Raw genomic sequence first — 12,854 nt, 5'->3', positions numbered from 1 at the left:
TATGTAAACTTTTGATCAGGGCCATTTGGGTAGTTTCTGTTGTCATTATGATTTAAAAGAGTAAACACAGTTGATTGATAATAAATGGCTTCAGCCAAACACTAACCATGAGTGAAAGAAAATCATAAATTCTTCCAGGGTATTTAAACTTATGAGCACAACTGCATATATGCGTTAATGGTGATGTTTGCAGAGGATTAAGGGATATTGTCTTAAAAATAGAAGGTTAATGATTGTGACAGAGCATGCAATTTGAAGGAACTTTCTAAATAAATCCAATTAACAATTTTCTTTGTTCTCTTGTTAGATTGTTTTAAATGTACGCTTAGGAGATCTTCTGTGTTTTGTTAAGCACATAGGTAGGACTTGATGATTGGTGCTGAAATGTAGCCAAACAATCATGAAGCACTACACAGGTGATGATCCAAACCTGTGATTCCTTCTAAGCTTAAATTATTTTTCAAATAAAGATAATAATAGAAAGAAGAATATTCAATAATAGGACAATTTTATATATGTATATATAAAATGCATTGTCTATGTAAATGAGGAATCTTTTCTTTTGACTATACTATTCTTTGAAATACTATTAAATCACAGATTATATCAACAATCAATGCAATTTAACATTCGTGTTTAATACTGTAATATTCTTCAGTAATACCAGTTTAACTTTAAAATTATGGCATTGACTGTCCCTCTTACATGAGCACACATAACATTAATGTTTGATCTTGTTTTTGTTACCTGTGGAGGAGATTGAAGATGTTGGAGGGTGTCCCAAAGCCCTTTGTACTTCAGCTGAAATAAAAAAAATGTGTATATACAGAGTTAAAAATTAATTTACAATCATACGAGTAAGAGCATTTTAATTAAACAAAATCTAACATTAAAAAACATACCTGTTGTTCGGCAAAAAGCTTGCTACTTCAGGGGTGCTGCACATAACATCAGGCTGTGTATGTCTGCCGAGGAGAAGCTGTGGCCGAACTCAGTATGGTGTCATAACCATCAGTGGCAGCAGCAACTGTAGCTGCAGCAGCAGCACTGGATGCTGGAAAACAGATATAAAAAAATTAGTAATCATATGATTGTATATCCTAATGTCAATAAAACAAAAGACCTATAATTTCAAACAAAATCATTTGCGACATGAAGAACGCATGTCATAGAACTTAAATTACCTGCCACCTCGTCAGTATCATGCCCGACCAAATCCAGAACGAGCGTCATATTTGCCTCCAACTTCTCCATCAGCTTAGTCTCGTATGAACAGAGCTCAGCTGTATACGGCTCGCTGGTGGCTACATTTAGCCACCAATCAGCAAGTGCTACCTAAGTGCTGAACCAAGAATTCAGAAGTCTTCATGGATGAAGACTTCTGCCGGCTTCGAGGAGGACTTCTCCCCGCTTGGATGAAGACTTCTGCCACCTGGATGAGGATGGATGTCCGGTCTTCGAAAACTGTAAATGGATCGTCGGGGGTTAGTGTTAAGTTTTTTAAAGGTTTATTGGGTGGGTTTTATTTTTAGATTAGGGTTTTGGGCAATGTAAAAGAGCTAAATGCACTTTTAAGGGCAATGCCTATCCAAAGCCCTTTTCAGGGCAATGTTTAGATAAGTTTTTATTTGGGGGGTTTGGTTGTGTGGGTGGTGGGTTTTACTGTTAGGGGGTTGTTTGTATTTTTTTTTACAGGTAAAAGAGCTGATTTCTTTGGGGCCATGCCCCACAAAAGGCCCTTTTAAGGGCCATTGGCAGTTTAGTGTAGGCTGGTTTTTTTTTTTTTTATTTTGGGTGGGCTTTTGTATTTTGATAGGGCTATTAGATTAGGTGTAATTCTTTTTTTTATTTTTAATCATTTTGTTTTTTATTTTGTGTAATTTAGTGGGGGGTTTTGTAATTTAGATAATTAATTAATTTATTTTATTTTATTGCAATGTTAGGGTTTATTGTAATGCAGGTTAGGTTTTATTTTACAGGTAAATTTGTATTTATTTTAACTAGGTAGTTAGTAAATAGTTAATAACTATTTACTAACTAGTCTACCTAGTTAAAATAAATACAAACTTAGCTGTGAAATAAAAATAAAACCTAAGAAAGGTTAGGTTTTATTTTACAGGTAAATTTGTATTTATTTTAACTAGGTAGTTAGTAAATAGTTAATAACTATTTACTAACTAGTCTACCTAGTTAAAATAAATACAAACTTAGCTGTGAAATAAAAATAAAACCTAAGAAAGCTACAATATAACTATTATATTATATTGTAGCTAACTTAGGTTTTATTTTACAGGTAAGTATTTAGTTTTAAATAGGAATTATTTAGGTAATAATTGTAAGTTTAATTTAGATTTATTTTAATTATATTTAAGTTAGGGGGTATTAGAGTTATGCTTAGGGTTAGGGTTACATTAGGGTTAGGTTTAGGGGTTAATCTATTTATGTAGTGTTAGTGATGTGGGAGGCCAGAGGTTTAGGGCTTAATAACTTTAGTATAGTGGCGGCAACATTGGTGGTGGCAGATTAGGGGTTAATAAGTGTAATGTAGGTGGCGGCGATGTTAGGGGCGGCAGATTAGGGTTAATAAATTTATGTAGGTATAGGCAATGTCGAGGCGACAGATTAGGGGTTAATAACTAATGTAGGTGGTAGAGATGTTTGGGGCAGCAGATTAGGGGTGTTTAGACATGTTTTTTATGTTAGGTTTAAACATAACTTTTTCTTTCCCCATAGACATAAATGAGGCTGCGTTACGGAGCTTTTCATTCTGCGATCGCAGGTGTTAGACTTTTTTTTTTCCCGGCTGTCCCCATTGATGTCTGTGGGGAAATCGTGCATGAGCATGTCAAAGCAGCGCTTGTATTTCGGTGTGGTATGGAGCTCAATGCCACCATATCGCCCGCACAAGCCTGCTTTTTTAAAACCTGTAATAGCAGCGCTATAGGGAGGTGAAATAATGACGCTTTTGTGGCACTCGTTAATTTTGCTATAGCGCTCAAAACACGTAATCTGGCTGAATGTCAGTGGTGACGCATATTATATAATATGATTACAGTTTCAATGTAGATTACATAGCAATGGTCATGAACACATGATGAATATAATCTGCCAATCAAACATTAATAATTTGTTCCCACTTTTAATAACCAATCAGATTGCTCTCTACTTGGGATAGTTGTGTTGCACTTTAAAATTAATTGATAGTGTAATTAAAAGTTCAAGATGGCGCAACCTCCAATTTTTACTGACGGAGAATTACTCATACTGGTCTACAGGATGGACCACTATTTCCCGAGGAGAATTGAAGGAGTACGGGGGATAGCACATGAGGACAGGGACTGCATCATCTACGAGATGATGAGGTGGATGAAGAGAGTGTCCGGGATCCGAAGGTCACGTCGAAATTGCCTCTGGAGGTTTTTGGACCTTCGACGTTGCGAAATGGAGCGTTACAGAGCGCTAAAATCTCTAATTAGAGCCTGTAAATAGCATTTATTATATTATGTATTATACTTATAAATTATGTATATTTCAATGAAACTGAACTCGCATATTTTATTTCATGATAGACCATTATGTTTTAATTTAGTTTTTAATGTAATCCTATTCATTTTATTTCATTCTATTTATATCTTTATTTGAAAATCAAGAATGTAAGTTTAGTAGCAGGCCCATTTTAGTTTGAAAACATGGGTTATTTTTGCTGATTGGGGGCTTAATGGCAGCCACCAATAAAAAAGTTCTGTACAGGGTGCTGAAACTAAAATTGGCTGCCTCCTTAGCTTAGATACCTTATTTTTCAAATAAAGATAGTCATAGAAAGAAGACAAATTGATAATATATATTTAATCTATAACCAGCTAGTAAGGATTTTAGCGGCTAGAGACAGGGCACCACTATATAGTTAATTGTGGTGGTCCTGGTGCAGGAAGTTTAATTAATTACATTAATCTAAGATAAAGCTATAAGTAAAGCTAATCCTGCATCCCCCTATTTTCAGCTAATCAAATACGAAATTCTGACACCTCTCTTTTTAGAACAAACCAGTGTATACATCACACTCCAATTAAAATAAATCAAAATAATATTTATTAGGGCAATAAAAACAAAACAATTCAACTGAGCCTATTTAAGGGATCCCTGTATAAATGTTACCGGTAAGAATATTGCAGTTTGATATATATATATACTAGAGATGTGATACAGCACACATAGCCAGCAAAATTGTTAAAGTTCAATTTGGGATGGTGAACATTGAATCCACAACATGTTGCAAACTGTAACAGTATAGGGTTGAATATGTCTTTCTTCATAGTAACAGGGGTTTGACCATAAAAATCGCCAAAGCATGTAAACAGATCAGGGGTCCTCCCAGAGACCGAGCTCACCGGACCACAAGATCTCCCACAGGGAGTCACCAGCTCTGACTTGGTTGTTAGGTATGCAGATTTCCTTACCCCCACGGTAATCCTGCTGCTTATTCCAAAGACTGGTGTTCGTTGTTTCAGGAAATGCATGGTGCTAATTCATGCTGTGAAAATACTCATCTGTATACGGTCAAAAGTAAGAAATGTCCCTTCAATCAAAGAGGAGAGAATTTGGTCTCAGTGAACAGAAAATGCACACACGATTAGTTACTCATAGTGTGCCTTTCCAGCTTCCAGTTACATGTGTTTCACCCCACAGCTGATCGCTTTCAGGGCTTCATCAGGCATGACAAGTTGATGTCTGTATCATCCCTTTGCTTGAGAATGGCTACCCCCAGTTTAAATAATAATTAAAAAAGATTAACATTCGGCTAGATTACGAGTCTTGCGTTATGAGTAAAAAAGCAGCGAAAAGCCTCAAAATGCTGCTTTTTTACTACCGCTGCTATTACGAGTCTTGTAGGTACAGCAGTCCCGCACACTTTTTTTGCCTTACCGCAAATCAACTTACGCAATTTTCAATGAGACTTCCATTGCGCGGGTATTACAAGCTTTTTTGGGGGGGCAAAAAGAGAGCGGTACAGGCTATCTAGCAAGATTCGTAACGCATTCTAAAGTCAGTAGTTATGAGTTTTACGCTACAAAGCCGTAGCATAAAACTCATAACTAAAGTACTAAAAAGTACACTAACACCCATAAACTACCTATTAACCCCTAAACTGAGGCCTTCCCGTATCGCAGACACTATAATAAAATTATTTACCCCTAATCTGCCTCTCCGGATATCGCCACCACTATAATAAACATATTAACCCCTAAACAGCCTCACTCCCGCATCACAAACTTTAGTTAAATATTATTAACCCCTAATATGCCGCCCCAACGTCTCCGCCACTATATTATATTTATTAACCCCTAAACCTAAGTCTAACCCTAACACCCCCTAACAATTATAATTCAAATAAATCTAATTAAAACCTACAATTAATTTATTTAAAACTAAATACCTGTAAAATAAACCCTAAGATAGCTACAATATAACTAATAGTTACATTGTATCTATCTTAGGTTTTATTTTTATTTCACAGGCAAGTTTGTATTTATTTTAACTAGGTAGAATAGTTACTAAATAGTTATTAACTATTTACTAACTACCTAGCTAAAATAAATACAAATTTACCTGTAAAATAAAACCTAACCTAAACTACACTAACACCTAACACTACACAACAATTAAATAAATTACATTAATTTAATACAATTGAAAAAAAATAAATACAATTACCTAAATTACAAAAAACCCCCACTAAATTACACAAAATAAAAAACAAATTACAAGATATTTAAACTAATTACACCTAATCTAATAGCCCAATCAAAATAAAAAAGCCCCCCCAATATAAAAAAACCCTAGCCTAATCTAAACTATCAATAGCCCTTTTCATGGCCTTTTGCAAGGCATTGCCCCCAAAGAAATCAGCTCTTTTACCTGAAAAAATACAAACAACCCCCCAACAGTAAAACCCACTACCCACGCAACCAACCCCCCAAATAAAACCCTAACTAAAAAAAAACCTAAGCTCCCCATTGCCCTAAAAAGGGCATTTGGATGGGCATTGCCCTTAAAAGGGCATTTAGCTATATTGAAGCACAAAGCCCTAACCTAAAAATAAAACCCACCCAATAAACTCTTAAAAAAAACTAACACTAACCCCCTGAAGATCTACTTACAGTTTTGAAGATCCGACATCCATCCTCTACGAAGCTGGGAGAAGTCCTCATCAAAGATGGGAGAAGTGGTCCTACAGATGGGCAGAAGTCTTCATCCAGACGGCATCTTCTATCTTCATCCATCCGGTGTGGAGTGGGTCCATCTTCAAGACATCTGGTGCTGAGCATCCTCTTCCAACGACGACTACCCAACAAATGAAGGTTCTTTAAAGTGACGTCATCCAAGATGGCGTCCCTTAGATTCCGATTGGCTGATAGAATTCTATCCACCAATCAGAATTAAGGTTGAAAAAATCCTATTGGCTGATGGAATCAACCAATAGGATTGAACTTCAATCCTATTGACTGATCCAATCAGCCAATAGGATAGAGCTCACATTCTATTGGCTGTTCCAATCAGCCAATAGAATGAAAGCTCAATCCTATTTGCTGATTGCATCAGCCATCAGTCAATTGGAATCTAAGGGATGCCATCTTGGATGACGTCATTTAAAGGAACCTTCATTCGTCGGGTAGTTGTCGTTGGAAGAGGATGCTCCGCGCCGGATATCTTGAAGATGGACCTGCTCCATGCCGGATGGATGAAGATAGAAGATGCCGTCTGGATGAAGACTTCTGCCCGTCTGGAGGACCACGTCTCCCGGCTTCGATGAAGGCTTTGTTGAGGACTTCTTGCCACTTCAATGAGAACTTCTCCTGGCTTTGTTGAGGATGGATGTCGGATCTTCAAAACTGTAAGTGGATCTTCAGGGGGTTAGTGTTAGGTTTTTTAAAGGGTTTATTGAATGGGTTTTATTTTTAGGTTAGGGCTTTGGACTGCAATAGAGCTAAATGCCCTTTTAAGGCAATGCCCATCCAAATGCCCTTTTCAGGGCAATGGGGAGCTTAGGTTTTTTAGTTAGGGTTTTATTGGGGGGGTTGGTTGTGTGGGTGCTGGGTTTTACTGTTGGGGGGGTTGTTTATATTTTTTTTTCAGGTAAAAGAGCTGCTTTCTTTGGGACAATGCCCCGCAAAAGGCCTTTTAAGGACTATTGCTAGTTTAATTTAGGCTAGGTTTTTTTTATTTTGCGGGGGATTTTTTTATTTTGATAGAGCTATTAGATTAGGTGTAATTAGTTTAAATATCTTGTAATTTGTTTTTTATTTTGTGTAATTTAGTTTTTTTTTTTTTGTAATTTAGGTAATTGTATTTAATTTATTTAATTGTAGTGTAGTGTTATGTGTTAGTGTATCTTAGTTAGGTTTTATTTTACAGGTACATTTGTATTTATTTTAGCTAGGTAGTTAGTAAATAGTTAATAACTATTTAGTAACTATTCTATCTAGTTAAAATAAATACAAACTTACCTGTAAAATAAAAATAAACCCTAAGATAAATACAATGTAACTATTAGTTATATTGTAGCTATTTTAGGATTTATTTTATAGGTAAGTATTTAGTTTTAAATTGGAATTATATAGTTATTAATTGTAGGTTTTATTTAGATTTATTTGAATTATATTTAAGTTAGGGGGTGTTAGGGTTAGGGTTAGACTTAGGTTTAGGGGTTAATAAATATAATATAGTGGCAGTGACGTTGGGGGTGGCAGATTAGGGGTTAATAATTGTAGGTAGGTGGCGATGATGTTAGGTGCAGCAGATTAGGGTTTAATAATATTTATTCATTCTCTTGGTATCTTTATTTGAAATGCAAGAATGTAAGTTTAGATGCCGGCTCATTTTTGGTGAACAACCTGGGTTGTCCTTGCTGATTGGTGGATAAATTCATCCACCAATAAAAAAGTGCTGTCCAGAGAACTGAAACCAAAAAAAAGCTTAGATGCCTTCTTTTTCAAATAATGATAGCAAGAGAACAAAGAAAAATTGATAATAGGAGTAAATTAGAAAGTTGCTTAAAATTGCATGCTCTTTCTGAATTTCAAAAGAAAAAATTTGGGTTCAGTGTCCCTTTAATTATCCTGATTTATATTCACCTGTATTTTTAAATATTAACAGGAAAACAGTGCTTGGAGATATAAATAATTTAAATTGAAACTTCAAAGCAGAACAAACTATTAGTTCAGTATATCTTTACCCAGCACAAACCTTGTCGGATTCAATTTATAAGTCAAAACAATAATGGTAATAAATCAGTTTATCTAACAAATATTTATTAATAAACATATTGCCACAAGCAGAAAAGATAGCGAAAATACCATGTCCACTAGACAAAGTTAATAATGGGTACCCATAACATGTAATAGGGAGCTCCCTGATAGTTGTAAATCCAGAGTTAAATGACTCATTCAAATTTAACCTCTGTTTCCCACATCTACTGTGTATAGTTATTCCAATTTGTTGTGTCCGACTAGTACATGTATTCAATGTGCAAACCCACGGCTGTTGTCATGTTAGCGGTGTGGGAAAAGTTCCTTGTAACTTGTCAGTGGTATTATTTTTACTGCGCCTTACTATGCGTGTTTCACCCTTACCATTGCACAGGGCTTCGTCCGGCTTAATTTCAGTGACGTAATTTACTATCGTCATTGCTTTTAAAGGGAAATTCTTTCCCCTTCAGCCTATCGGGTGAATTTGAAACTTTATATCTACTTAACTGCTTGTGGTCTTTTATTGTGGCAATTTTTGAGAACATAAGAACAGTTGCTTATTTTGAATGGCACAACAGAATTTGGACCTTTGACAATATATTTGAAAATACAATTTGTTCTAATGCTACATGTATCTTATTTATTCTAAAACATTGAGTTAGAAATTATATACATACACATACTGTACATTCACACATACATACATATATATATATATATGTATATATATATACACATATATATGTATACATTTATATCCAAATAACAACAAAATAGAGGGGGCGCTAAAGGTGCAGGGGTAACTCAGTGCAAAAAATGAATCACTATGCGTAGATAATACAGAACAATTCAAATATCACAAGGACCAAACAAAATAAAAATAAAAATGAAAAATATATATATGAAATAAAAAACCTTTGAATCCTTGAATAAAGGATAATACAGAGATCAAAGTCTTTCTTTGAAATGTATGACCAGATGAACAGAGAAAATGGGATATAGAATGTTCATATGTGGGCTGCCTCCTCCTCACCGACTGGTCCGGGTATAGCTGAAAAAGTACAAGAAGACAGAGGGGCGCCTCATGTGTGGTATAATCAGATGGTATGATACAGAACAAACAGAATGGAGCCAAATGAGTACTCACATACTATTGAAGCACACCTATGTGCTGGTAGAGACAAGCTGCAATTTCAGATAGGTGTGACAGCTCACCCTCCAGGCAAAACTGTGTAGCTGGTGAGAGATTAAAAAACAAACAAAGAAAGCACTACATGTGCAGACCATTAAAGGTATAACCGGCAATATCATATATGCCTGATGAAACGGTTCTAACCGAGAAACGCGTTGCATTTGAGGGGTGCCACTGTATACCCTTTTATCCACTCATCATAAACAACTGCTGTGTTGTTTTTTTTATCTTTGTTTTTAATAAATAGCTACATTTTATTTTAAATGTACTCTGAGTGGAGTTCTTTTCCTACCTTCTGCCTTTGCTGATTGCTCACTGGGACCTACACCCCTGCACAACCAAGAATCTACATCTAGGGTGAGCTGCTACACCTGTCATGAAGTTACAGCCTGCCTCTACTAGCACATAAGTGTGCTACAGGAGTATGTGAGTACCCATCTGTATCATCTAAGAGATATTGCCGGTTATACCTTTAATGGTCTGCACATGTAGTGCTTTCTTTGTTTGTTTTTAATCTCTCACCAGCTACACAGTTTTGCCTGGAGGGTGAGCTGTCACACCTATCTGAAATTGCAGCTTGTCTCTACCAGCACATAGGTGTGCTTCAATAGTATGTGAGTACTCATTTGGCTCCATTCTGTTTGTTCTGTATCATACCATCTGATTATACCACACATGAGGCGCCCCTCTGTCTTCTTGTACTTTTACATTTATATCCATATGCACATATCCATTTTGAATACATCATTATCCAAGAAATGGAGCTAAATTTAAGTCCTCGTTCATTCCCTTAGGCTTTAGGGATCCCAGATTAAAAATCCATTTTCCTTCTCTCTGAAGGAGGATTTTATCTAAATTCCCTTTTCTCTCGCCTATGTCAACCAGTTCCAGACCTCTAAATTTTAGTTAATCTTCATTACTATCATGAGTTAAAAAGAAATGCCTTGCTACACTGCTATATTTTATGCAATTGTTTCTTATGCCTCTTTTGTGTTCCTTAATGTGTTCTCTCAATTCACTGAGGGTTTTCCTATGTAAATTTTCGGACAATTACATTGGAGCATATATACTACTCCTTCTGATCTACATGTAATATGAGCCCTTACTCTAAGTTATTTTCTTTCATTATCATAGAACAATTTCACTCTTAGCATATTCTCACACACTGAACATTTATTGCATTTAAAGTTGCCTTCCTGGCTTTTATACTGTGAAATCCACATCACATCCTTATTGCTTTTGAACATGCTAGAAACTATTTTATCTTTTAGGTTTGGGGCTCTCCTAGATGTTGCACTTGGTCTTGGCCCTACCATTTCCGACAAGGTTTGTGCTGGGTAAAGATATACTGAACTAATAGTTTGTTCTGCTTTGAAGTTTCAATATATATATATATATATATATATATATATATATATATATATATATATCTATATCTATCTATCTATATATATCTATCTATATATATAACATAGGATTAACAGCTCTTACAAGTCCTAATACATCAGTAGTAGATTTGCAATGCTTGAGTTACTGGTGAGAGGTTAAGTTCTTAGGTGGTATGTAGAAATACAGGTCCTAGTGTTGTAGAAATAAAAAAGGTACCCTTACCAAGAATTACCCCAATCTGATGAGGTAAGTTTGCTGCACTGGAGGGTATATTAGATGATGAGTTGATTCTGCAAACTGGTTAGTCCTTCCTTTGGTTTCGTCTACCTCTTGGAGTATAGGGGGATATAGTTCCTTCTATCCAGGTCTCCCAGAACTTCCAATGTAGATATGCGTGTTGCCTCTTGGAGTTTTTTCTGGTCTTGGAATGAACTTTCTTGTCTGTAGGTGTGTCCAAGATAACAGAAAAACATAGATAGTGTAATACCTTTTTTATTTATATTAAAACTTTTAAATTAAGCATATATTGAACTCACATTTTCTGACCTCAAGTACTATGCACATAGGGTTAAAGGTGTTCTCTTGTTAGATTCACCAGGTGTTGTATCTCATGTAGCTCAGAAACAGTCCAATGTATTATTCTCATTTGGCATACAATTTAAACAATTTTGTTCCGGTAAAAGCAAATAAATAAAAGACAAAATAAATCAGTTGATGGAGTGAATAAAAATAAATCTATAGATACCCTGGCGCATTTCAAAGGTTCACTGTTATCCTTCTTCTTCAGAGGGGTTGATGATTATGCTCCAATAGCGTCTCTATTTAACGTATTGGGCGGTGGCAGGCCCTCAGTACTGGATAGGCTATTGGAGGTCATGTGACCTGATGTGATGATGTCAGGCATATTATCCGTGGTAATACTTATAATGTATTGTGTAACTCACAATACTGTCGTCATACGTGTTTGTAGTTTTTTGTCTAATTAGTATCATAATACTATGTATGTATAATACTTTACTTCTTTCTTACTTGTGTGTAGTCTAGCATGTGGCATATATGGGATCTAAATTGTGACGTGTTACGCTAGCATCATCACATGATTGTAGTCTCTTTTATACAGAGCATTATGGGAATGGTAGTTCGACTTTGGTTAAATGATCACAGTGCGAGCGGTACATATAAGACATTTCGGTACTTATTGACGTTACATTCCTATACATATACTCCAACAATTCTGCAGGTTTTGATTATGAAAATAAAGTTTTAGCGTTGGTAAAACTGTAATCCTGCAGTATGTATACTAAAACATGAGAGTATTAGCCTAAATTAGTATGCATTCTTTAATGTTTTGATGCATTAAATGTTATATATTCAATCTTATTACAAGCTGAAGTGTTATAATCATACATCAAATCTGTATATCTGGTTATATACATATTGAATAGAGCACACTGGATTATACAGGGAGTGCAGAATTATTAGGCAAATGAGTATTTTGACCACATCATCCTCTTTATGCATGTTGTCTTACTCCAAGCTGTATAGGCTCGAAAGCCTACTACCAATTAAGCATATTAGGTGATGTGCATCTCTGTAATAAGAAGGGGTGTGGTCTAATGACATCAACACCCTATATCAGGTGTGCATAATTATTAGGCAACTTCCTTTCCTTTGGCAAAATGGGTCAAAAGAAGGACTTGACAGGCTCAGAAAAGTCAAAAATAGTGAGATATCTTGCAGAGGGATGCAGCACTCTTAAAATTGCAAAGCTTCTGAAGCGTGATCATCGAACAATCAAGCGTTTCATTCAAAATAGTCAACAGGGTCGCAAGAAGCGTGTGGAAAAACCAAGGCGCAAAATAACTGCCCATGAACTGAGAAAAGTCAAGCGTGCAGCTGCCAAGATGCCACTTGCCACCAGTTTGGCCATATTTCAGAGCTGCAACATCACTGGAGTGCCCAAAAGCACAAGGTGTGCAATACTCAGAGACATGGCCAAGGTAAGAAAGGCTGAAATATGACCACCA

The sequence above is a fragment of the Bombina bombina genome, chromosome 3 (genome assembly GCF_027579735.1).
Source record: "Bombina bombina isolate aBomBom1 chromosome 3, aBomBom1.pri, whole genome shotgun sequence".
Classification (NCBI taxonomy): domain Eukaryota; kingdom Metazoa; phylum Chordata; class Amphibia; order Anura; family Bombinatoridae; genus Bombina; species Bombina bombina.
Note: the sequence above shows the minus strand (reverse complement) of the source record.